We start from the raw sequence: 27,585 nt of genomic DNA on the forward strand, positions 1-27,585 counted from the left end.
CAGACACCCAATCTCTCCACCAAGTTTCGTCCAAATCAGTCCACAACTTTTTGAGATATCCTGCTATGTATAGTTTTTGGCCATATCTCGCAATGGTGAAGAATCACTTAAAAAATTAGCGTAGCTGGATCCGAAGCCGGATCTTCACCAACATCTAATCATTTCGTCTTTCTCACATACACTACATCTCTGCCAAATTTTGTCCAAATCCATCCACAACTTTTTGAGATATCCTGCTATGTATCGTTTTTGGCCATATCTCGCAATGGTGAAGATTCACTTAAAAAATTAGAGTAGCCGGATCCGAATCCGAATCTTCACCAACATCTCTGCCAAATTTTGTCCAAATCCGTCCACAACTTTTCAAGGTATATTGTTCACAAACGGACAGACAAACAGACAGTCAAACAGAAAGACAAACAGACAGACAAACAGACAGACAAACAGACAGACAAACAGACAGACATGGGTGAAAACATAACATCCATCCACCTTTCATGGCGAAGGTAAAGAAGAGGCCCAAGTATATATCATTGAAGAACTCCATGGCTGATAGGTCTCAATGAAGAATTAGAGATTTTTACAACTGTAAATTGTTGCCTATTAGCAAGACAAGCGTGACTCGCCACACTCCGCACCCCTCATCATGCATCGTTTCAGAGGGATAGGCATCTTTGACCATTTCAGTGTCTTTTGGGTCTTCATGGTGTTTTGGGTCCTCTGGGCCTTTAAGGGTATTTTGGGTCTTTGGGTTGTTTTTGGAGCTGATTCTGAGGGCCTTTCTCTCTCTCTCTCACCGCAGACAGGTTGGGGGTCTTTTTGTCTTCTATTGACTCTTCTCTGGCCTCGCACCCCTGTTATATCTGTGCTGTGTCCCCAAAATATCCCACAAAATCCCACACTCTCTTCAACCCCTCTCCTCCCCCCAGGTCTTTAAAACAGCTGATCACCACCATCTCTTATCTTTGTGAGGGCATGTTGGACACTGCACAGTGGCACCATTATTGATCCCGGTATGTTAGACCAAAGTGTTGGAGGCTGGGACAAAATATATAGGGTAGCAGGACCCAGTCTCCAACTGGCTAAGGGGGCGATGGCTCCATTATTGGGTTGCGGGGTTGTGGTCATGATGTTGGGCAGTCTGGAGGTCAATGTGGTGGTTTGGGTGGCCGAGGTGTGCGACCAATGTCTTCTGTGATTGAGTTTCCTGGTGGAACACGACTGTCAACTAGACCTTGGGCGAAGTCACATGTAGTTGGGTACTGAGAGGCTGCAATTGGTCAGAATGTGGGATGACGAGGAGGCGCAGGGGGCTTGGCTGGAGGTGCCACACACTGTGATCGTGCTTCCCAAGTCCGATGCCGCAGTAATGGCGTAGTTGGCAACAGATGCTCACCACATTGGCCAGGTTGGACGTTGTCCTCACAGTGGAGACGCCAGTGGAGATGTTGTCCTCACAGGGGGCCAAATGATTAATGGTGGGTCGCATCCCCGTTGACACTTGTGGGCCTATGTTGGCGGTTCGGCTGTTCAACTTATCCAATAGCCCTCGCACGGTAAGGGACCGAGCTGTCGTAGCCAAGTCTAGTCGTGTAGTAGAGGTCACTGGAGAAGACGGATCCACATGCTTGCAAGTACAGCCAGAAAAAGAGAGAAATTTGGGGATAATTGATTGGCCCAATGGGAAAAAGGCAAATTAGGAATGGTGGATGATACTCTTGGACCCGACCAACCTGCGACGACCTGCACTTAAGGTAAGGTTTACTGTCCTTGATGTTTACTGTCCCAAGTGTTCGGTTCTTTCTCAAAAATTGGGACATGGGTAATTAGAATGGGAGCGGGCGAGAGTGACCCAATCGTTGGTAAATGGATCGGTTTGGAAACCAGAATTGTCTTGTTGAGTTGATGTTTGTTATGTGTCAAGGGTTGAGTTGTGTTTGGACAGTGTATGTGGATTACAAGATGTATGCAGGCCATGGTAGTTAGGAACACAACCACCATTTTTGCACTACCAGTGCTTGAGAATTGAATGGCAGCGGGGGAGGGAATGACGTGTTGGATTTTGTGGGTGGGGAAGGTGTGTTTGTGTCAGCAGGAATAAATCAAGCTCTGGAGGAGCAGTGACTGTGCCCCCCCCCCCCCACCCACCCCGAGGTCATTTGTCACTGGCAGCCAGTGGTGTCTGGAAATGGGAACCCAATGGAGGGGGACTGTTTTGGCGACCAATGGCAGGGAGACCCTTGGCGACCCAGGAGAGACTAAGAGAGCCTAGATGGTGCGGAGACCCTCCTCGACAGCCAGGGTGCCGTTTGGTTGTCAGGGACCGAATAGTTGAAGGGTGGGGGAAGGGGGCTGGGTGAAAAAGTCGTGAGTTGGGTGACTTGTTTTTGGACTGCGGGCACCACAGCCCGAAGCGTCCCCACCATCTTGGTTGTTTGGTACCTCCCCGCTGCCTAATTGAGGATCACACATGTGCAAATAACATTTAAGCCATGGATTTGCAAGGTTGGAATGAATGCTTTTGATTATTGGGGTTTATGTGTGAGTGTTTGGGGGAATGTCCACTGATCTATGTCATTAAACTCTACCAGAAGGACAATGCCCACGGGAATTTGGATTAGGTAAATTGGGATGGCTCTGCAGGTAACGTTGGGTATTGTGGCATCCACCGGGGAACGCAGTTTTTATAAGGGGGCTGTATAAACGTTATTGAATTTTGGTTAAGGTTTGTTGATCAATGTAGATTTTTTTTATCAAGGTACATTTTTAGGCTTGTCGTCAAGGTATATTTTTTGTGTGATTTCTGACATTTTCTACCCGCCCCAGGAGTTAGGAGTGAGGTTTTTCTCCAGTGATTTTTCCCCTATGTTTTTTTACATCGACAAGGAGCGCCATGCAACTACCCCCAAAAACAACAACAATAATCGACGTAACTGCCGACAGGACCCGAACATTTCCAATCGGGCTGGACCCCACCCCACAGGCCGGTTAGGTATGGGAGCATGCATCGGAGCAGCGCTTCGCTGCATCCACTCTCTGATTGTACTCCAGGGGCCTCCGTCTGGCCACACCCCAGGCCGACAACTGGTCCATCCCTATCTCCTTGAGATGCCGATCAACCTGCTGAAACAAAGACATGCGGTCAGCCCGTTGGCCCCCTTCACTCACGAGGCCTGGGTGTATCTGGTGAGCTGGATCAGCGTCCGGAAAACGAGCCACATGTCCAGACAGCCGCAGTTCACACTCACGGACCATGGAGTAAACAAATTTCATCAGAGTCTCTCTCAGCAACTACTCATTGGACACAAAGTCTCACCAGCGATAGCCAAGGATTCTCTGAGAGATTTGGTTCTGAAGTAGTTAAGGCTCATTCCCTGGCCCTTGGTAAGGGTCCAAGTCTCGCATCCGTAGTGAATGTGTGGAATTCAGAATGGAACCTCTTTGCATCGGTCATCAGTGATCAGTTGCTTTCAATGCTGAGTAGCACCTGTGACAGAAAGGACTGTCCAAAGCCCACACGGATGAAGCTCAAATGCAGAAGACTCGCACTTTCGGAAGGACTTTTGTATATTTTGACCCAATATAGGGAGAAGTAAAAGCTACTGAGTGGCTTGGTTGACGACACTTTTGTTCAGTGTCATCAGCTGTAAGTTGCTATGACAAACTTCTGGAAATGAATAATGAAAATAACCAATGGTTGTGTCTGCAAGCAGCATTAGAAAATGGAGTCATCCTTACTGTAAATCACAGATGGTGTGTGTTTGTCTCGCAAGTCCACCTTCAGTTCTGGGCCCATTACATCCAGACTTGCTACATCGGATCAGCATCACTCCAATTAGTGCATAAAGGTGTTGTTTTCTTTGCTGGTAGTGTCTGGGGAGGGGGAGTTATTTATGTGAATGTGTATGGTGTAGCGCCACTCCTGGTGGTGTAGTGTATTACAAGACCAGTGATGATGCACGTCGTTTCGCGATGCACGGATTTTTACCGTGTGCAGCATGGGTAGTTCTGCTGGCATCACAATGCACAATTGTCATACATCTGTTCCAACTAAGTGTCTCGAGTTTGCCACCACATTTACTACCTTTATGAAGTTTCATGTGATTTTCAGCATTCCAGAGAAGGGCGCATCAGCGAAAATAGAACTACAAGAGCTGCTGAATGGGTGGAGAACATCTCCCCGATGCCGATGTGGAGCAAAGTTTTCATCAGATGCCAACCCATCCAACGACTTTCTGGAAGACGTCAATGACAATGATGAAGATGGAAACGTCACGTCTCGGTAAGTTCTTCCGATAACGAACAATAAAGGCACAATCTTATGTTTTGGTCATCATTTAAATCTTTAAATTTGTGATTGACAAGAAAAAATGAATCCACATGAGCACATGTATTTCCTTTCTATATAATAGTCTTCGTACTTTTCATATTTTGTGCTTCTGTAATTATGACGCTTTCACATATCAGAGGTCGATCATGCAATGATGTATTTTTTGTTTCCGGAGTGTATTGTTACTGTTCTGGGATCCGGAAGTTCAACACATCTGTCCACGAGAATCCTCCAGTTGTTGTAGCTCCAGCTAGAATGCCACTCAGTAGAGCGCATACTCCCGCCGTGGGTCAAGTTGGAATAGTACGATTTCACAAAAGTTTGAGGGAGTCGTTCAGTGACAACACAAGACAAGACAACACAAGACAGACACTGCACAGATATATATATATATTTAGAATATATAGAAGATTAAAAACACTCCACAGCCACAAAACACGAAATTTAAAACACTTCACAGCCTCGAAACACGAAATTAAAAAAAACTTCACAGCCACGAAACACGAAATTAAAAACACCTCACAACCACGTGATTTAAAAACACCTCACCACCACGTGATTCAAGACCACCACCACGTTATTAAACACTTCACAAGCACGGGAACAAAAGTTTCAGGGAGTAGTTCAGTGACAACAGACACTGCCCAGATATGTAGATATATATACACAAAGAATTAAGTTAAGCACCCCCCCCCCCCGTTTTTTTACAACCTCGCACATTACAAGTTTGTTGTCGTCAAAACAGTGTAATATACCCATGATATTGCTATATTTTCTGGAGAAGTGATATTATGGTCACATAAAAACATAACAATCATGCCGTTTTCAATATTTTATTCTGAATAATTTAAGGTGAAATTTTTTGGGAATTTTAGGCATATTTTCACCTCAATTTAAGTATGGAGCTATAGGTCCATCACGGACAGTGTGGATGACGTTTATGTTTTCTAACGTACAGTCATTGTTCTGAGAAGACCTCTAGCGATCTTTGCGTCAATCACGACCACGTGGATGATAACACGTGCTGCACGAGCGATGGGCGTCACAGATGAGTGCACTCATCTGCATTTCATCAATGGATAATTGCTAATGTCATACCAATCATTATTTGATCTCACATACCTTAGAATATATGCCAATGTATACATATACACAAAGAATATATATTAGGGGGTGCTTAACTTAATTCTTTGTGTAGGGGTGCTTAACTTAATTCTTTGTGTATAGATAAATAAACCTGAAAATCGCAGAGCCAGAATTATTTTTTGGTCTGGGAAGCCCATGCGAGGTTTCTTCTTCTTCAACGTCTCACAACCCTGGGTGAATATGCGATCTTTTTTTAAAAAGTTCGAATTTTGCCAAATCTGTTTTATTTGTTTGTTAATATACCTCAGTCATTGACAAATCTGGAATTATAATTTTATTTGAGGTTCAAATTAACCCGGTACATTGTGTCAAACGATGCCTGCATGTCTGCACATGTGATAAATAATTAATCGTCCACGGTCGAATACTCTTCTTCACGCAATAACAACTTCCAGCTTCCAGACCGTTCATCCAATCATCTTCAAGTTTTGCACACTTGTTATTTTCCGTGACTTCTACTACAGTGTGAAGTTTCACGTCGATCAATGAAGTGGTTCAAGAGATATATATGTTTTTATTATTTGTGTTTAATTAACGATATCTGCCATACCACGTGACCTATCGCAAATTCCAAAGAGGCATTTTAGTAGACTGATATGCTGAACAGATTTGTGAAGTTTCCCCTCGATTGGATCACAAATGAGGGAGGAGCTAGGTTTTAAATGTTTGTGCTTAAAAACGTCATAACTCTGAAACCATATGATGCATGACGTCATGCTCGCTGACTTTTTTGTTCGTCATGTGTATGCGATTCTGCCTGCAAAGATTGGCCTCGATCTGTTCAGGCGTTTTGGAGAAAATAGGATTTTAGTGTTTTTCACTGAAAACAATATGGCGGCCGAACCACGTGACCTGTGACGTCATAATTACCATTACAATATTCTGCAGACCGAGTCCCTCCTTTGGTTAAAATTTGCTCTCAATCGGTCCAATTATTGCAGAGAAAATGTTTTTTAAAGGAATACAGAAAAGAAATTCCCAAAAAAACATTCCTGGATCCGGAATAGTTTCCTGAGCTTCACCAAAAACGAATCAATTCTTCCTTATCGCAAGTGCAATCATCCCACCAACTTTCATCCAAATCCGTTCAGAACTTTTCCAGATATCTTGTTCACAAACACAGGAACACACACACACACACACACACACACACACACACACACACACACACACACACACACACACACACACACACACACACACGCGGACACGAGCGAATGCATTACCCCCTGGCGGGAGTAATTACCGACTTGGTTAGAATTGGAAAACTCTGTTCAGCTATTCGAACATATAGTACAAAGGTAACGATTGGATCAGCGCAGTATCGCTTGGCAGGAGCTTCTTTTCATTGCCCGGGTCATTTCGTGAGTGCCGTCAACTCCAGGGAACAGGGCTGCCTATTTTATGATGGACTTATTGGGAAACTCCAACTCTTTGAAAATAGACACAACATTGTATTTTAGAGAACATGGTGTTCGTCAGAGTTTGACCGACAGTATGAAAAAAATACAAGTTTTTGTCTATTTTTCGCGGGATCGTTGGATAATGACACGAACTAAAATAGCTCACGATGTTTTTTAAAACCAATTTCAGAGCTTTTTCAGTGTCAGTTTGAATGGTTTTTATTATTTATTTATTTCTCATGTTGGAGGCTGCAAGCATGGACTGCATAGCCCTCATCAATGCCAGGCCTTAAATAAAAGAGTCGAAAAGTGTGTGATGAAAAGTGTATGGTGTTAGTTTGTAAGAAAGAGAGATTAAAGCTAGCCCGGTAGATATAGTTTGAGTGAGACAGAAAGTAAGACCAGCAATCCTGACAAGGAGAGTGCAAGATGGTTCCGGGCACCACTTCAATGCTCCTAAGTCAATGTTCTAATTTTTTGAGAGGGAGAGTTATATATTCGACAAGTCAAATCTCTCGACTTCAAATAAAAATCTAAGACGTCGTTTTTTGTTTTTTCTTATTTCGAACAATGTCGCCAAATTTCAGATGTGTGCGTGACAAATGATTTTGAAGAAATAAAGATTTTCCCTGTCAAATTTGTAATATCTGGTCACTCTCCAGTTTGTCCAAATAGTCAGTTTTGTTATGATTCATGAAGTGTTCCTTGGGAGAATTATAAGCCAAATAATTATTCTTCGGTGGATATCTCTATATTTCAAGGAGGACTGTCTGTGTGTGTGTGTGTGTGTGTGTGTGTGTGTGTGTGTGTGTGTGTGTGTGTATATGTGTGTGTGTCTGTCTGGATGTCCGCTTAAAACTCAAGAACTACACATCAGAGAAAAGTTTTGGACACAGATTCGGAATCAGCATAAAATCCCGGTGGTTTTAGGCTACGTTTTATTTTAATATCAATTGTTTAAAAAAACCGCGCCACCTGCAATTCCATGTTTGAGGCGGCGATAAACGTTTGGGGTGTATTGCAATGTTTTGTCGGGTTTGGCTGTGGGTCCAGAATAGCTCCCATTTCCTTATGTTCTTCCACTTTTATTTTGATTCTTCTGTTACAACGCCTTCCTTATCTACCTTATATCCCCCCGACGAGGCCTCTACATAATTTCATGCGGCAGAATTTCGTGCATTTTGAGTGAAAGAAGTGAGACGAAGTTGTAGGAGGACGAAGAGGGCGGTCACTTTCGAGGCCTCGATCGTGAGTGGAAATGGCGGGAATTGCGTTTGTATCGCAAAGTAAAGGATCTGCATTCATTTCTGAACTTGCATTGGTGGATTGTTATACATCTGCATTATTTTTCATAAAAAAACTTTATGTTGAACTTGAAGGCTCCTTCACGGGCCTCCTCCTCCACTCCCCGACCTCCCCTCATCCTGCTTCCAGGCCCTGGGCTCCTCTGGTTTTGCCGATTGTGAGAGTCCAAAGCTTTTTAGCTCCAGTCAGAGCTGACTCGGTGCTGCAAAGTCTGCCATTTCAATCGTTGTGGGACGAGTCGGGTGTTGTGGGACGGGTCGGGTGTTGTGGGACGGGTCGGGTGTTGTGGGACGGGTCGGGTGTTGTGGGACGGGTCGGGTGTTGTGGGACGGGTCGGGTGTTGTGGGACGGGTCGGGTGTTGTGGGACTGGTCGGGTATTGTGGGACGGGTCGGGTATTGTGGGACGGGTCGGGTTTTGTGGGACGGGTCGGGTACTGTGGGACGGGTCGGGTACTGTGGGACGGGTCAGGTATGTGGGACGGGTCGGGTGTTGTGGGACGGGTCGGGTACTGTGGGACGGGTCGGGTACTGTGGGACGGGTCGGGTACGTGGGACGGGTCGGGTACGTGGGACGGGTCGGGTACTGTGGGACGGGTCGGGTTTTGTGGGACGGGTCGGGTACTGTGGGATGGGTCAGATGTTGTGGGACGGGTCGGGTGTTGTGGGACGGGTCGGGTGTTGTGGGACGGGTCGGGTACTGTGGGATGGGTCGGGTGTTGTGGGACGGGTCGGGTACTGTGGGACGGGTCGGGTGTTGTGGGACGGGTCGGGTACTGTGGGACGGGTCGGGTGTTGTGGGATCGGTCGGGTGTTGTGGGACGGGTCGGGTGTTGTGGGGCGGGTCGGGTGTTGTGGGGCGGGTCGGGTGTTGTGGGACTGGTCGGGTGTTGTGGGACTGGTCGGGTGTTGTGGGACTGGTCGGGTATTGTGGGACGGGTCTGGTGTTGTGGGACGGGTCGGGTACTGTGGGACGGGTCGGGTACTGTGGGGCGGGTCGGGTACTGTGGGACGGGTCGGGTACTGTGGGACGGGTCGGGTACTGTGGGACGGCTCGTGTACTGTGGGACAGGTTGGGTATTGTGGGACGGGTGATGTTGAAGCGATCGTCAGAACGATGTTGTTTCGAGACCAGAATCCCGCTCGGTTGACAGTCACACTGCCAAAGTCACACTGCCCCAAAGTTAACCAGAAATGTTGTATACCAAGAGGTTTTGAGAAATTGAAAATTGACAAAACGTCATGTAGGAAATGTACTGTGATATTGCTCTAAAATAGACATGTTCTTTTCATCATATATTTGTATTATTCTTATTCAACCCGGGCGAAGCCGGGTACCTCAGCTAGTTTTTAATAAAAGGATTCAATGAACCTTTGAGCCGGTGTTCTTTGAGGAATAAGACCACTGATTTCCCTCTTCAGATCTGTGAACAAATCTAGGTTCAAAGCTAAATTTCGACATCCATGTGGATGCAACTGTCAAGAAAGATTGAAAAGAAAAGAAAAAGAAAAAAAAAAAGGAGAAAGAAAGAAAGATGCCCCCCCCCCTTTCCCGTGCCTCCTCCCCCCAAGTTATCTCCTTCCCCCATCCACAGATCTCCCGATGTATCTGTTCTCAACTGTTGTACTTGTGTGCTACCCCCTCTCTCCCCATATTGTCTCCCGCTCCCTTTATCTTATGTTTTATGTGTCAGTTTGTCTTTTTGTGATTAATGTTAGCTCTTACACGAGCCTCGATTTTGTAGATAAAAAAAAAAAAACTAACTCCACCAATGTCTCCCTGAATCAAAACTTCAGCCGATACAACTGTAGAATAAAGAAGACTACATTGACAACTTCCGTCTGACCAATCATGGAATATGCTGCAACAGCATGAGATCCTCACAATCATGGAAAATCAACAAGCTTGAGATGGTTCAGTGCAGAGGTGTTCGGTATGCCACTGGTAATTACGATTGCACCAGCAGTGTCACCGCCATGCTTGAAGAACTACAATGGCCTACCTTGGAGAGTAGACGACCCCAAAGCCATCTTGCCTTCATGTACCGCATTCGCTACGACTTTGTGGACATCAGGGGAAGTGCATACCTCATTGGAGCATCCTCACACATCAGACGACATGGATTCTGCTTTATGATACTGCAGTATTCAGGTATCTGCCTCATCCTTCCTCTCGCACATCTGCAGGGATTTGAACCACCTGGAGGAGGACCCCAGCACTTCATCCTCCCTCGACACCTTCAAAACCAAGTTTTGGGGGCTATCCATATAATATCACATCTGGTTATTTTTATTTTTACTCGCCCATGTACATATTTGCATGATTTAGTTGCATCAGCACTGTTACACACCTGCAAGCAACTGTAAAATTATAGTAGAAAAATAAAACGGACAATAGAATTTGCAGATGCCATATTCAGCAATTCTTATTATACTCTGGCAGTAAAGGTTTCAAGTTGAAGCTCATGGGTGAGATAAGTAGACTGATGTTTTCTGAAAACAATTCATTACCCAGTGAAAAATCAAAAACATAATTGATTTTCTGAAAAATTCTATAATTTTAAAATAATTTTTGTTTTAATTTGTTAGTCATTAGCGAATTAGACCATTGAACGTAGAGCAGCAACGAAGGCTGGAAAGGGTGGAAATGCGAATGGTTTGGTGGATGTGTGGAGTATTGTTGAGAGAGAGGAAGACAAATGATGAATTGCGAAAGCTGATGGGAATAGAGCCTGTGATTGATGCTGTGAAGAGAAACAGGTTGAGATGGTTTGGTCATTTGTTGAGGAAGGATGAAAGTGACTGGTTGAGAAGAGTGATGGAAATGAATGTAGAAGAAAGTAGAGGACGGGGAAGACCGAGAAAGACTTGGCTAAATATGGTGGAAGAAGAAATGCGGGCAAGGGGGTTAACAAGGGGAGATGCAGAAAATAGGGCAAAATGGAGAAGATTGTCATGGGGTCCGCAAGGCTAACCCCGCTCTTGCAGGGAAAATGGCCTTAAAATGCTTGTTGTGTTGTTGTATCGAATTAGAACATTATTCGTCAACCTATTTAGCTTATTCGACTGCACCAACAATCCTAAAAGCCTTGGTTTCTACAACATGAAGCCACACTAGGTATGAAGCAGGTGCACCAGCCCAGAGAGGAGAGCAATACTCCATCAAAATGCGGATGAAAGCTTTGTAGGTGGTGAGCAGCTCAGCAGTGCCAAGGAAGGACTTCACAGGATAGAGGATGCCCAGTTGGCGACTGGCTTTGGAGAACAGTTTGGACTTGGGGTTTCCCAGGAGAGATCACGGCAGATAATGAGAAGCAAAAGCTTGAGTGACAGAACTTCTTCCAGAGGATTGTTGAGAAAGTAGATGTGAGAGACAAGGTGACAGTGTGAGATTTGTCAGGATTGAAAGACATGTTCCATGTGTTTGACCAGCTTGTAATTTTATCCAAGTCTGCAAAGAGGCAAGGGGCTACTTTTTGGCCAGAACTGTCGATCTATGGGATGAGAGATGGAACGGCAGAGGGTAGAATCATCAGCAAAAAGATAAAGATTTTACAGAGTCAGAAAGATCACTGATGAAGATTAGAAAAAGCACAGGGCCAAGAACACTGCCTTGAAGAACTCCAGCCTGGTCAGGAAGAGGAGAGAATTCCATTTAGAACCACAGGCTGACTACGACAGGAGAAAATCCGTGAGCCATGCGTGGAGATTTCCATGGATTCCACAAGAGGAGAGATTGGTGAGCAGGGTGGGGGTGCCCGACCTGATCGAAGGCATGAGATATGTCAAGGGAGGCAGCTCTGATTTCCGGTCTGACGTTGAGGACATCCGTCCATTGTTGAGACAGCCAAAGCAGCATGTCCAGAGTAGAGTGGCCTGGTCTGAATCCACATTGATGATCTAAGATTAAGCCAATGTAGAAGAAGAAGGATTTAATGTCAGAAGTGATGATGGAATCCATGACCTTGCTGATGATTGGGAGCAGGCTCATTGGTCTGTCGTTTCAAGGATCTGTTTTTGGAATATATATATATATATATATTTTAGACTGTTCGTTAGATCCTGGCCACATCGACTTGAATCTCAACCTTTTTTGTGTGTGAGGGGGGGGGGGGGGGGTGGGTTAGTTTCAACTCTTCACATCTGTGTTAAAAGCTATTCCCTCCATTAACATTGCATTACCATTGATGTTGAGAAAAATGTGGGAGCAACCAGCTGTGTGGCCTTCACATTGAGACCTGTGTAACTGCGCTGCTTGGCAGCAATCATCGATGGCATGAAGTGCAGTCATGTCATGATGCTAAGTGCTCTGCAAGGCTTTCAACTGGTTTGGTGAACAACTCTCGGTTTAATCAGGATTACTTTTTGGGATGTGGACAACTCCAAACTCTCAAATGACTAATAAATTGATCATAATGTGCGAAAACATATTCACAATCACACAGACAGTGCATTTGTGCTTTGAGGACCTCTCTTTATTGCAATACGCATCACAAATACAAGTTTCATGAAAAACATAAGCAGAAGTCTTATTCTGATAAACAATTTTACAACATGGGTGTTCTCCCCATATCACACATGGCAATGAAACATGGACTACCGCAAAGATCGAGTAAAAATTGATGTTCAAACAATGGAAATTTGCCATTTGAGCAAAACCAAAACGGGACAAGAAAAATAACTAAATCAGGCAGAAACAAAATTTCTAAACACTGGTCACAATCAAAAAACTCAAATGGAACTTGGCTGGATACATGGCAAGGACAGAGACAAGAATTACAAACTGGAAACCGAAGGAAGGCCTTGAAAGGAACACGATGAGATCCAAGATCAGATTGAGAGATTAAGTTCTGTTTCCATTTCAGTTTTTGGCATCAATTTTTCAACAATTCTATATTATGAGAATATGAAGAACCAAATTAACAAGTTTTACATTTTTTTTAAGCTGTCATTTTATTTAAGCTTAGTTTGAGGATGCAGATGGGGTTACAATTTTGAGATTATTGTTGCCTTCTGACTCCAGTTTACAGTCATTGCTGTGGACATTCTGGTGACAGCAAGATGTATGGCTTTCATCACGGGGTTTGGGATGCCGGCTGGTTGTCAGGGGTTACTGATGGTACTCTGAGGAGTTGTGCTTTCAAGGTATATGCCCAAAGGGATGTACGCTTTCACGATAGCTTTCTCCTTACTGGTTCACTGAATACCTTGCCGCCTGCCGAGGATCGCTTACAAGGGTGGCACAAACAACCCAGTGTGGCACCTTTTATGTGCTCGCTCCAGCGTGGGTTGCACCATGGTAGTTCAAGCTCAGTTTCGAAATAAAATCCTCGTCACAAATATAACATCTTAGGCCATGGGCCGAGCCCTCAAATTCTTACTTTCCATGGTCTGCGTCAGAGAAGTACTTTACTTAAAATATTTTAATCTGCTGGAAGATTTCTAAGAACATTTATGAATGTTCCCATTTAATAAACCAGTGTAGCGGCCACCACTGGGTTTTCACAATCGCCTTGCACCTATCAAGGACGTGGAGCGATCACCATGCCGGGCTCGTCCAGGACGCCCGGGCAGGCCCGCGCTCAACTTGCCAGGCCTCGGTCGGGACGCCCGGGCATGCCCGGGCAGGCTCGCCCTCAACTTGCCAGGCCGCAGCCAGGACGCTGGGCCACGCCCCCTCTCGCCTTTCCTGGGCAAACGCTCCGGGATAATATGTATATATATTGCTGCCCGATAAACGGGCTTTTCAGAGTGCCTGAGTGTTTGGTTTGATTAAAGCAACTCGGATGAATTCCAGCTTTTTGTTGCGTCCATTCTTCCGATCGACGTGGGAGCCCCAGCTCCTTCACCAGCACATTTTTTCAATGTACTGTGAAGGTAAGAAGGACGATACAATTACCCTTGCAGCAGGCAATGCTTCTGAAATAATGACGTCATTGTAAGCCTTACTCGACCAATTATGACGGTTGTAACACAGGCTCCACAAAATTAACCAATACCAGTCATCGTACAGTGTGTGCATGAACACGTTGTTGGGACATCGCAACATGGCGTGCTGCCCGTTGTGGACCAATGTGCAGACAAATCTAATTTCTATTTCGGACATAAGTTTGCAAAACTTTCGTGGAAGTGTTCCTGAGTGGAAAAGCTTGGGAACGAGAGAAAGTACAATTGCCACCAAAACAAAATCAAACGATTACATTTGGAGCTTGTTTTGGCACCAGATCTTCTCGATGTTGTTCCGAACTCCGTTGGATATCACTGTGCATGTTTTATGCATTTCACTGACAAGACCAAGATTGGAACCAATTTGTCTACAGTCCTGCACACTACAAATTGCACAGGCCCACTCACTGCCCATCGGATGAAAACTTCACCACGTTTTAGCACTTGTGTGTTGATAAACAGACGTACGTATGACCACTGCACTAACTTGTTGATGTGGAGATACTTACATGTTGTATGTCTTGGTTAAGCTTTTTATTTGTATCATCATGCGTAATGAAACCCAAAATTAATGACTGTTTTGGCCTCCATAATATACATATAGAATCTATGAAATTAAAATATTGTAACATAAAGCGATTCATTGATTAGATCTCAATGCTATTTGCTCCATTTTCACTTTGTTGCTTTAATTATTTTTCAAATGCAGCTGCTACAACAAGTGAAATCCAGAAGCAAGAAGCTAAGCAGAGAGAGGAAGTAGCACCCGAGTTTCAACTTCTCCGACAGAAAGGACCTGACTGACATGCTGTACCGTCTAGGGCTTCTCACCTTTTGCCAGTCCAGTGCATCATTTGCAGCAAAGAAAGATACATCATCGAACACTTCAGCAAAAAAGGAAAGAAAGAAAAATGTATCCAGTGTGAAACAGTAACAGTGGGTAAGCTCGTGAATGCTGCAGAATTGCGCAAAGATGAAAGCATTTTATTGCATATACTTGGACAGGATCTTGTAGCGTTAGAAGTTAGGTACCATTTAACTTGTTACCAGAGTTGCACAAGATTTCTGAATCGGAACGAGAATGAAGAGGGTCTTGAAAAAAACCTCGATGAGGCAGAATACAAATACTTCTGTGTATCAGTCATAGAAGAAAGAATAATAAAGAAACGTGAAGTGCTGCGCTTGAAGAAATTACTATCTTCATTTAAGAAATGGGTATGTGAAGTAGAGGGGGTAGATATTGGATACAAATCCTTTCATCCAAAGAAGAGACTTCAGAAGACATACCCATTTCTGAAGTTTTTGAGATCATCTCGCAACCACGAGAGGGATTTAGTGATTGTGGAAGATTTGTCCACAGACGAGGTGTAAGAGGAGGTTCCTCTCCCACTCTCCTCTGATGTGAGCACAGATGAGACAGATGACTCGGACACAAACCAAGATGAAACCACATCTCACATGAATGCAGGGCATAACTATAGAGATCTTTACCATGCTGCACAATCACTGAAGAGGAGGATCATTGCAACTTGTGCCAATCCTCAACTCATCTGGCCACCAACAGCAGCAGACATCAACATGAATGCTGCTGCTAGTGTTGTGCCTAATGAGTCACTTAACTTCATGGCATGGTCAACAGGAGCGTCCGATGAACTTCCTCAATAAATTGCACGTGTAAACGTTGGTGATGATAGAAGTAAGAAGATTATTTCAACTTGCCAGGATATAATGAACATTGCATTCAATGGAAGGAGGCTCATGCCTAAGCACTCTGCGTTGGCTATATCGGTTGGACACATAACTTGATCTGCTCAGCTTATCGGGCTGTTGAATGGCCTGGGACATTGTACTTCCATTTCCCAGGTCCTTGAACACGATACAGCTCTGGCCCAACTTCAGATTCAGCGAGGAGAGCATTTCATACCTCCAAATATCCAGCCAAATATCCATACAACGATTGCACGGCATAACAATGACTATGGTGAAGAAATATCTGGCAGAGGAACCACCCACAATACCAATGGTATAATAATTCAACGGCAGGTATCCACTGATGACTCACTTGATGAAGCAATATCGGCGCAGAGAATGACGAAACGATCCCTGCAGCCACCATCAACCAACATGGAATTCTATCGTGGAGGGCAAAGGAAAGCGCCCCGGAAATATGCTGAGAATGTCCAACTGGACTTCGAGAACCATATCCATGTCCAATAAACTGCACGGAGAATCGATAATGCATATTTTCTCACAAAGATGGCAGACCCTAATGAACGTGTCTTACCTGGATGGACTGGTTTCAACACATTGTTTAAAATAGGTGCTATTCCAACACAAACAAATATTGGCTACTTATCTGTCATAGATGCCAGTCCTCAGTCTAACTCAGTTAAACACAGGGTACACGATCCTATGCCGCAGCCTTGCCATAGCAGATGGGTTGGGACTCAGTAAGATTGTTGTAGTCATGGACCAGGCCATTTATTCAAAGGCTCAAAATATCCGATGGAACTTGTGCCAATCCTCAGGTGATCTGGCCACCCACAGCAGCAGACATCAACATGGATGCTGCTGCCAGTGTTGTGCCTAATGAGTCATTGAAGATGATGTTGTGCCTCATGAGTCATGAGTATTGGAAAGCGATATTCTGATGCTGGCTTAGAGGACATTACCATCGAGTCTGAAGTGATTGCTACTGGGTCTGTCCGGGGAGTAATAAGTGGCCATCATTAGAACAGGAGCATAAGATCTCACAAATTACTTTGTGAAGCACTGCAACGACTCCGATGACAGTCATACTTGGAAACTGTATCAGGAGAGGAGAGAAATGTCGCTTCCCAGCTTGCAATTCACCTGCAGAAGGCATTCCCAGCTGAAGACTTTGACGACCGTGTCAACTCAAATAAATTTCAGGAGCTTGTCGGTGGCTGTGAGAACTTCATCATGGACAACCTGAATATTGAGACGTTCCACTTCTGGAGCATATATATTCCAATGGTTGATGACTTGCTTCTATTCATCAGGGCTACAAGGCAAGCCAGTTGGAACCTTCACCTGTCGAGCATCCGTTCCATTCCACCTTGGTTCTTTTCATATGACAATCAATAATGCAAGGTATCTGACATCGTATTGGTTTGAGATGTGCTGCTTGAGACAGAGTCACCCTGACATCTATGCAGAGTTTCAAGCTGGGAATTTTGTTGCACAAACACAACAGAAGCATGGGTTTGCTCAAATTGGTTGTGACCAAATAATTGAGCAAACTGCAAACCGAGACTCCAAGACAAAAGGAGGAGTGACTGGATTCACACTCAAGAAGGGTGCAGTGCACAAATGGACATTATTAAAATATGAAAGAGCTGCCATTACGAGAAATTGTCAGTAGATGGCGATGGTTGGTCGTGACACTTCACGTCGGGCCCATGTTGACTGAGGAAGAACATGAAAAGGGCGTGATGAGAAGAACATACACAACATCATGGATACAATTCAAAATATGGTCAACCCTTTTGATCCTTCACTAGAATGAGACAAGCTGTTTTACATAACATCAGGTCAGCTTGCATCAGACCTGTCGCTGCAGACCTTCATGAGGCTAAGGAAAAGGGTGAAGTTGCCTTCACAACATTCTGCCAGAAGAGACTTCAATCAAATGATATTGGTTTTCATGACACCATGACGAAGATGAAGCTCAAGACTTTCAAGGATACAGATAAGTCCACCATAACAAAAGTGAAGGGTAAAGAAATCGCCTCGATAGCTGACCAGGATCTGTCCGCAGGCTGATTGTTGTTGGTTCGGTGAGAAAGGTTGACTTCAAAGAGATGCTGGTTCATTCATTGGGTCCATTTCCTGCACCACTGGCAAACCATGACGGCTCTCCTGTGAAAACCAACAAAGACAAACTCATGCACTTCCTGGAGCGATCAGTTGAGGAGATCCCATTTGGCTCAATGTGGGTATGGGATTCGATGGCACTCATCAGAGTCGTCAAACCACAGCCAACATTTGGACAATTTGCTGATGAAATGTTGAAAGTCCTCGTGAAACAGACAAAGATGAACAAGTCCAAAGTTGTGCACTTTGTTACAGACAGATACATGTCTGGCAGCATAAAGAATGCTGAAAGAGGAAGACGAGCAGAGGGAGGGACCCAGATCAGTGAAATATTTTCTCCTGATCAGAGGACTCCAAAACAATGGTCCAAGTTTCGATCTTGTGGTGACAACAAGGAAAATCTGCTCCAGTTTCTGTTCAAACAGTGGTGCAAGACAGGGAAGCTGATTTATGACATCACAATTATTGTTGGGCATTGCATTAAGTGTCATTCTATTGGAAAGCATGGCAATGATGAGGAAGTTTTGCAAATCCAAAGTCTGTTCCCAACACAAGAAGCCGATACGAGACTTCTACGACACTCTTTGTACGCTGTAATAACAGTGATCACATCATCATCATGATCAGTCCAGTCACCAATGTCTTGGTACTACGTGTGGCATTTTGCAAGGACAGAGATGCAGAGGTCTACTTCCACACAGGCAGAGGAAGTAATACACGCACAATTGTTGTCTGTCACATAAATTGACCATTTCAGGAAAGAAGCTTGTTCTGCGTTAATAGGATTTCATTGTTTTACTGGATGCTACACAATGAGTGCTTTGAATGGTAATAGTAAACCAAAATCTGCAAAGATCTTCACATCAAGTAAAGACCACTGATCCACCTTTCAAAAGCTTGGCATGACGTTTACAGTACCACCATCCTTGCATGAATACATCGAAGCAAACACCTGTGAACTCGATGGGCAGGAGGGCTGTCGTGATGTAAATGAAGCAAGATGCAGAATGTTCAAGACTTGGGAGCTGTGGAGGGAAAAGCTTGCCTCCAAACAGAGATTTCATGCACAAGCACATATAGCGAGCAAACTCCCAAGCAGCCATTCACAAGATGTGCCTTATCAGCAAACCAGAAATATCATCACCAAAGAACAATGGTTGGGATATTGATGATGGTTTGCTCACCATAGACTGGATGGGTCTTCCTCCAGCACCATCCAGTGCAATGGAACTTGCCCATTGATCTTTCAAGAAGACACAATGTACTCATGGGGCGGTGCTCGTGTTTGCTCAACAAGCTTCCCTGTACTGATTTGTGTTCATCTAAAGTCTGTGCAATTCAGGCGTCTGTTCCTGACTTGACCCAGATTGAGGAAGAAATTGACACTCTGGAATCAGATCAAGATGCTTAATTACTTCCTCATACTCTGTGGGTTTTTATAACTTGAGTCCATAAGTCATTGATTTATTTTGATGTTTTGCTACTGAATGCACAAATATGATTGACAGGAATGCATTATGTTATTGTATCAACAAAACTCTCTGCGTTTTTGTTCTTTTTTCTTCATTTATCAACAAAGGTTTTGCCACTTTCTATAGAATGGGGTCATTTCCACGTGAAAATGAAAGATTATTTAATACAAAATTTTGTATTTCAGATGAATGTAAGACTGAGAAATTATGCATTTCATAGTTAAAAGATTATACCTGTGTTTTCTTTTCGCCGAGAACAGTTTATACTGCGGGTTAAAACAAAACGAATGTCGTTTAAGAATGTGAACTTTTGTCCTGTAGGGACGGATTTTCATATGAAAAATTACAATGAATATGTATACCAAGTACAATATCTATCCTTTTCCATTTATTATTGAACCAAATTATATGTACAGTACTTAATGTGCACTAACTTGCCGATAGTCAGAGGAATTGGAGGAGTTGCATGTTTGAGTAATGATTCAAACTATGATGTCCTCATACAAACTTGTTTACATCAAGACTTGTTATACGCAATATCATATGCATGTCAAAGAGAATATGTGAAACACACGAGCCGTTTATAAACTGAACATAAATGGTTTGTTTGAGTGGCTTTTGCCATAATTTAGTGCTGTTTCAGATAGGGATGCACACAGCTTGAGAGAGAATGAGAGAGAGAGGAGGAGGGGGGGGGGGGGGGGGGGGGGGGAGGGGAGGGAGGGGAGAGAGGATGAATTAAGATTATGAAAAATGTGACTTTTAAAATGAGTGCATGTGTGTGTCTGCATGGGTGTGTATATGTGTGTGTGTGTGTGTGTGTGTGTGTGTGTGTGTGTGTGTGTGTGTGTGTGCACGCACATGTGTGTGTATGTGTGTGTGTGTGTGTGCATGTGTGTGTGTGTGTGCATGTGTGTGTGTGTGTGTGTGTGTGTGTGTGTGTGTGTGTGTGTGTGTGTGTGTATTAAATGGAGAGAAAGGGGAAGGAAACAGGAAATATTTACAAGAAAGAAGAGTGAATGAGGATCATTTGGAATATAAAAAAGCATGATATGGATGCGCACGTGTTATGTGTGTAAAAGTATGTGTGTGTTTATGTGTATCTGTGTGTCTGTATATCTCAAGAGGACAAAAATAGAGAAAGGTAGTATGGGGATGCTACACAAATATAAATACCCATTAAAGTATATATGTGATAATTATTTCGGTTTTTTTGAAATATTTGTTTCTTTAATGCTTCATTTTTTATTCCAAGTTACACATATAGGGATGTGGGGTGCGATCACGAGTCCCCAAAGTATACCAGTATGTTTCGAGCCTGGCTAGTCTAATTTACAGGGCAGATTTATACTTTTAGTGAATCAATTGATGCATACAAGCAGTTTGTGAAATATTGGTTGCTAGGGATATTTTTTACCATAGCAACGGACACCAATAGGAATTATGTGCATTAAATAATCCACAAAATAATATCTGATAACATCAGATGATTTGCAAAATCATACATTTGCATGATCAGAGGATTGCAATGCTCAAAATCTCGATTTAGATGCATCTATGCAACCGTTGCTAGGGAAAAGGAAGTCCTCACCAACGGAGTTTAACTTCCTCTTTGTTTTTGGCCGTTGCTCATTAATGTGCAAATATCGAACATGGGAACATTTCATTAATGGTTCATATACACTGATTAAACATATCAAGCACATATGCAGATACTTCTCATCGTAGACCACGGAATTCGAAAACCAAGCAGAATTAGTGGACTCGGCCCATGGTCTATTTGTACAGATGCTGTCGTTGGTTGTTATCTCCACAGACCGGTTTTATTTAGAAGCTGGAAGGAAGTTCTCCCAGAACTCAAAATCTCCACCTCCTTTTTCGGTAAAGGATTCTTTTTCATTAACCAGTTTGTGAAACTTCGTTCTCATAGCTTTGGTCCAAGGGCTCGTTTCAGAATCCTCACTGAACCTCTGACAGCTTCCACCTGCAGATTATTAGTCATGATATTCCCCAGAATGCTTTATAAGTACTTCTTTGTGATTTTCTTGATCATCCGGATTCCCTGTTGCTCTGACTACCACTGGTACAATTTCAGATTTCTTCAATTTCCAAATCCTCTTCATCTCATTTTTCATATCCTGGTATTACAGATTTCAGCTCTCCTGTATGGATCCTCATATGTGATTTCAAACTGTCTTTTCGAGAGAAACCTTTATCACATATTGAGCATTTGTAAGGTTGCTCTCCTGTATGGATCCTCATATGTAATTTCAATTTGCTGTTTTGAGAGAAACCTTTATCACATATCGAGCATTTGTAAGGTCGCCCTCCTGTATGGATCCTCATATGTGATTTCAAATTGTCTTTTCGAGAGAAACCTTGATCACATATCGAGCATTTGTAAGGTCGCTCTCCTGTGTGGATCCTCATATGTAATTTCAAACTGCTGTTTCGAGAGAAACCTTTGTCACATATCGAGCATTTGTAAGTTTGCTCTCCTGTATGGATCCTCATATGTAATTTCAAACTGCTGCTATGAGAGAAACCTTTATCACATATCGAGCATTTGTTAGGTTGCTCTCCTGTATGGATCCTCAAATGTAATTTCAATTTGCTGTTTTGAGAGAAACCTTTATGACATATCGAGCATTTGTAAGGTCACTCTCCTGTATGGATCCTTATATGTGATTTCAAACTGCTGTTTTGAGAGAAACCCATATCACATATTGAGCATTTGTAAGGTCGCTCTCCTGTATGGATCCTCATATGTAATTTCAAACTGCTGTTTTGAGGGAAACCTTTATCACATATCGAGCATTTGAAAGGTCGCTGTCATGTATGGATCCTCATATGCGATTTCAAATCGCCTTTTTGAGAGAAACCTTTATCACATATCGAGCATTTGTGAGGTCGTTCTCCTGTATGGATCCTTATATGTAATTTCAAATGGCTGTTATGAGAGAAACCTTTATCACATATTGAGCATTTGTGAGGGCGCTCTCCTGTATGGATCCTCATATGTGATTTCAAACTGCTGCTATGAGAGAAACCTTTATCACATATTGAGCATTTGTGGGGTCGCTCTCCTGTGTGGATCCTCATATGTGATTTCAATTTGCTGTTTTGAGAGAAACCTTTATCACATATCGAGCATTTGTGGGGTCGCTCTCCTGTGTGGATCCTCATATGTAATTTCAATTTGCTGTTTTGAGAGAAACCTTTATCACATATCGAGCATTTGTGGGGTCGCTCTCCTGTGTGGATCCTCATATGTGATTTCAAATCGCCTTTTTGAGAGAAACCTTTATCACAGACAGAGCACTTGTGGGGGTGTTTTCCTGTATGAATCCTCATGTGTATTTTGATGTTATTCGTTGAAGCAAAATCCATTCTGCACACATTACACTTATAACGTATTCCCCTTTCTACAACCTTTTTGTGTTTGTTCAATTTAATATTAATCTTGGTGTTGTGAGGCCCAGACATGCACTTGTATTTTATAGGAAGTGAGTGTTGATTTCGTGTTTTTTTCTTCAAAAAAGGCTTCTTCTTCACTGTCAAGCTGCGCCTGGACCTTATTTGTCCCTTATTACTTCTGGATTGTTCTACAGAAAGAAAGAACACCACAATTTTCTTTTTTTTTGTCAAAATCAAAATGCTAAATATTTAACACTTTTCCAAAAATTTAATATTTTCTCAACAGAAAAGATCTCTTCTGCAAAGTTAATGTTTTACGTTTCCACTCACCAGTTGCAAAACAGGCAGCACTTCCGTTTGTCATGTGAATATCATCTGAACCTTTCTTTGTCAAAGCACATTTTGAATCTTCTGTGACAGATGAATCATTGTTGTGTTGTCTGCCTTCCACATTTACAGGATAGATATCACCTGTGTACAAATCAGCGTCAGTAGTTTGGAGGGAAATGAGACTGAGATCCATCATGAGAGATCATAGAACATGTTACGTCATGAAATGTATACTTCCATTTAAATATAAACAGAGGGGCAATACCCCCAGGCGCTCATCTGGTAGAATAAAGCAGTATACTACCCTGAATAAAGGTATTTTAAACCATATCAGGGCATTTTAACCAATTTGAATGGATGCTGGAGGACATGGCAGCATGTACAATCATACAAACGTCATCATAAGACTTTAAACAAACAAAAGAAAAATCAACCTCCATCCCCCCCCCCCCCCCCCCAACCCCCATAGACTACCTTAGACTCCATTTTGGTAAATGCTGGGAAAAAACGTTGGTTCATCATGGGTGATGAAAAGAATGGTGTGGTCAAGTTTTATTGGAATTGGATGTGTAGTTTCTGAGAAGAAAGCAAATACCTATTTTCGAGGGCAGACCCTGCCCCCTGCACAACCCCAAAGGGGCAGATTTTTTTAATGCCATGAACAAACTTTGGTACAGCACGGTTGGTGAAGGTTGTGGTCAAGTGTCATCAAAATTGTGTGTAGTTTCAGAGAATAAAGCATATATCTATTTTGAGGGGTCAAACCTGGACACACTTGCCACCCCCCTCCCCCCCTCCCAATGAGCCCCTTAGACTTAGATTTTCTACGTGCCATGAACAAACATTGGTACATCAAAGGTGATGATGGTTGTGGTCGAGTTTCATCAAAATAGTGCGTGTAATTTCAGAGTCAAAAGCTAATTCCTATTTTGGGGGCGTTAAACGTGGATCCACTTTGACTCCCGGAAGACCCAATTTTTTAATGCCGTGAAAAACTTTAGTGACAACGCAACAAATATAATTTGTGCCAAGTTTCGTCTCAATACAATCAGCGGTTGAGGAGAAAAAGTTGCAAGTGTTTACGGAAAAATGGATGGATGGACGGACTGATGACGCACCATCACATAAGCTCCACGGAAAATCGTTCCAGGTGAACTAATCATGAAGATAAATATTGTTAAAAATAAAAATTCCGGGTGTTAAGCACTGTTGAAGCATGCTTACCTGAAGGTTAGTGGAAATAACAAGGCGGCGATTTGTATTCAACAGTGTTTAAGTATTTAATTCAATTTCCATGAAATCAAGATTGAAAAATTATTTAAAACATTTTCTGGAATTTCTCGGACTCTCCCCGACCTCTGAACTAGCTTCGCGGCCTAACGGGATGTTAAGTAACGACTGACAAACCTTGCAAGACTATTTATCTCGGCAGGTGATCCTTCCATGGCATGAACAGGTCGGCAGCTTCTCCTCGGGTGCCCAACATGTTCAAACAGCAGCGATTGCTCTGGAGTTCCAGCTTTTAAGCCGCTTCCGCACTAAATATTCTATGCTATGTAATTCCCCCTCTGTGGGAAGGTTCTGCGGCACATCTGGAACCTGCCAATGGATTTAAATGTTCGCACTCACATTCGGCGGATTCCCGACGGGAACCCGGACGTGTTCTCCACATCCACTGCTCGTGCTGCAGAACCCCCACAGACGTCACACACATATGAGCAGCCCCGTAACCTTCACCACAACCACACCACTTCACCACAACGTGGTACATCCCCAAATCGCCTCATGGCCCAGCGTACACAACTTACACACACCAGCCGTCTCACGCACACCATTTATTCACACGAACCACTCCACAGTCAATCTCACTCCATTCACAGACACGGGTCTCTCCATGACAGTTCACACACAACTTTAGATATGAGCCTTTCCACGGAGATCCCGCAGCTGAATTTGCCAATTGTGCCGGATGCAGCATTTGTGCCTCGCACACTCAGCCGCACACCATTTCTTGGGGAATTTTTTTTTCAATCATCTGCATACGGGCGTTTTGCCCGACACAGACCGTTACTGTCTTTCCCTCGCGGTCCCCATGTGCTGTCTTTGTCTTTCCCTCGCGGTCCCCATGTGCTGTCTTTCCCTCGCGGTCCCCATGTGCTGTCTTTGTCTTTCCCTCGTGGTCCCACTGTACTGTCTTTCCCTCGCGGTCCCCATGTGCTGTCTTTGTCTTTCCCTCGTGGTCCCCATGTGCTGTCTTTGTCTTTCCCTCGTGGTCCCCATGTGCTGTCTTTGTCTTTCCCTCGCGGTCCCCATGTGCTGTCTTTCCTTCGCGGTCCCCATGTGCTGTCTTTGTCTTTCCCTCGCGGTCCCCATGTGCTGTGTTTCCCTCGCGGTCCCCATGTGCTGTCTTTGTCTTTCCCTCGTGGTCTCCATGTGCTGTCTTTCCCTCGCGGTCCCCATGTGCTGTCTTTGTCTTTCCCTCGTGGTCCCCCTGTACTGTCTTTCCCTCGCGGTCCCCATGTGCTGTCTTTGTCTTTCCCTCGCGGTCCCAATGTGCTGTCTTTGTCTTTCCCTCGCGGTCCCCAGGTGTGTCTTTGTCTTTCCCTCGTGGTCCCACTGTACTGTCTTTCCCTCGCGGTCCCCATGTGCTGTCTTTGTCTTTCCCTCGCGGTCCCCATGTGCTGTCTTTGTCTTTCCCTTGTGGTCCCCATGTGCTGTCTTTGTCTTTCCCTCGCGGTCCCCATGTGCTGTCTTTGTCTTTCCCTCGTGGTCCCCATGTGCTGTCTTTCCCTCGCGGTCCCCATGTGCTGTCTTTGTCTTTCCCTCGTGGTCTCCATGTGCTGTCTTTCCCTCGCGGTCCCCATGTGCTGTCTTTGTCTTTCCCTCATGGTCCCCCTGTACTGTCTTTCCCTCGCGGTCCCAATGTGCTGTCTTTGTCTTTCCCTCGTGGTCCCGCTGTACTGTCTTTCCCTCACAGTCCCAATGTGCTGTCTTTGTCTTTCCCTCGTGGTCCCCATGTGTTGTCTTTGTCTTTCCCTCGGGGTCCCCATGTGCTGTCTTTGTCTTTCCCTCGTGGTCCCACTGTACTGCCTTTCCCTCGCGGTCCCCATGTGCTGTCTTTGTCTTTCACTCGTGGTCCCCCTGTACTGTCTTTGTCTTTCCCCCGTGGTCTCCATGTGCTGTCTTTCCCTCGCGGTCCCCATGTGCTGTCTTTGTCTTTCCCTCATGGTCCCACTGTACTGTCTTTCCCTCGCGGTCCCCATGTGCTGTCTTTGTCTTTCCCTCGTGGTCTCCATGTGCTGTCTTTCCCTCGCGGTCCCCATGTGCTGTCTTTGTCTTTCCCTCATGGTCCCCCTGTACTGTCTTTGTCTTTCCCTCGCGATCCCCATGTGCTGTCTTTGTCTTTCCCTCGTGGTCCCCATGTGTTGTCTTTGTCTTTCCCTCGCGGTCCCCATGTGCTGTCTTTGTCTTTCCCTCGTGGTCCCCATGTGCTGTCTTTGTCTTTCCCTCGCGGTCCCCATGTGCTGTCTTTGTCTTTCCCTCGTGGTCCCCATGTTCTGTCTTTGTCTTTCCCTCGTGGACCCCATGTGCTGTCTTTGTCTTTCCCTCGTGGTCCCCATGTTCTGTCTTTGTCTTTCCCTCGTGGTCCCCATGTGCTGTCTTTGTCTTTCCCTCGCGGTCCCCATGTGCTGTCTTTGTCTTTCCCTCGTGGTCCCCATGTTCTGTCTTTGTCTTTCCCTCGCGGTCCCCATGTGCTGTCTTTGTCTTTCCCTCGTGGTCCCCATGTGCTGTCTTTGTCTTTCCATCGCGGTCCCCATGTGCTGTTTTCGTCTTTCCCTCGTGGTCCCCATGTTCTGTCTTTGTCTTTCCCTCGCGGTCCCCATGTGCTGTCTTTGTCTTTCCCTCGTGGTCCCCATGTGCTGTCTTTGTCTTTCCCTCGCGGTCCCCATGTGCTGTCTTTGTCTTTCCCTCGTGGTCCCCATGTGCTGTTTTTGTCTTTCCCTCGTGGTCCCCATGTTCTGTCTTTGTCTTTCCCCCGCGGTCCCCATGTGCTGTCTTTGTCTTTCCCTCGTGGTCCCCCTGTACTGTCTTTGTCTTTCCCTCATGGTCCCCACGTGCTGTCTTTGTCTTTCCCTCGCGGTCCCCCTGTACTGTCTTTGTCTTTCCCTCGTGGTCCCCACGTGCTGTCTTTGTCTTTCCCTCGTGGTCCCCCTGTTCTGTCTTTGTCTTTCCCTCGCGGTCCCCCTGTACTGTCTTTGTCTTTCCCTCGTGGTCCCCACGTGCTGTCTTTGTCTTTCCCTCGCGGTCCCCATGTGCTGTCTTTGTCTTTCCCTCGTGGTCCCCACGTGCTGTCTTTGTCTTTCCCTCGCGGTCCCCATGTGCTGTCTTTGTCTTTCCCTC

General features: G+C 44.5%; 2 protein-coding genes across 3 annotated transcripts in view; one reads left to right on the forward strand and one right to left on the reverse strand.

Moving 5' to 3' along the window:
• Window positions 1-27,585, reverse strand: part of LOC144889631 (uncharacterized) — a 756,734-nt gene that overhangs the window by 572,178 nt on the left and 156,971 nt on the right. The window lies entirely within an intron of this gene.
• Window positions 1-27,585, forward strand: part of LOC144889630 (E3 ubiquitin-protein ligase Midline-1-like) — a 353,901-nt gene that overhangs the window by 93,659 nt on the left and 232,657 nt on the right. The window lies entirely within an intron of this gene.

Source organism: Myxine glutinosa, chromosome 1 (genome assembly GCF_964187855.1).
Source record: "Myxine glutinosa chromosome 1, kmMyxGlut1.1, whole genome shotgun sequence".
NCBI classification, from domain to species: domain Eukaryota; kingdom Metazoa; phylum Chordata; class Myxini; order Myxiniformes; family Myxinidae; genus Myxine; species Myxine glutinosa.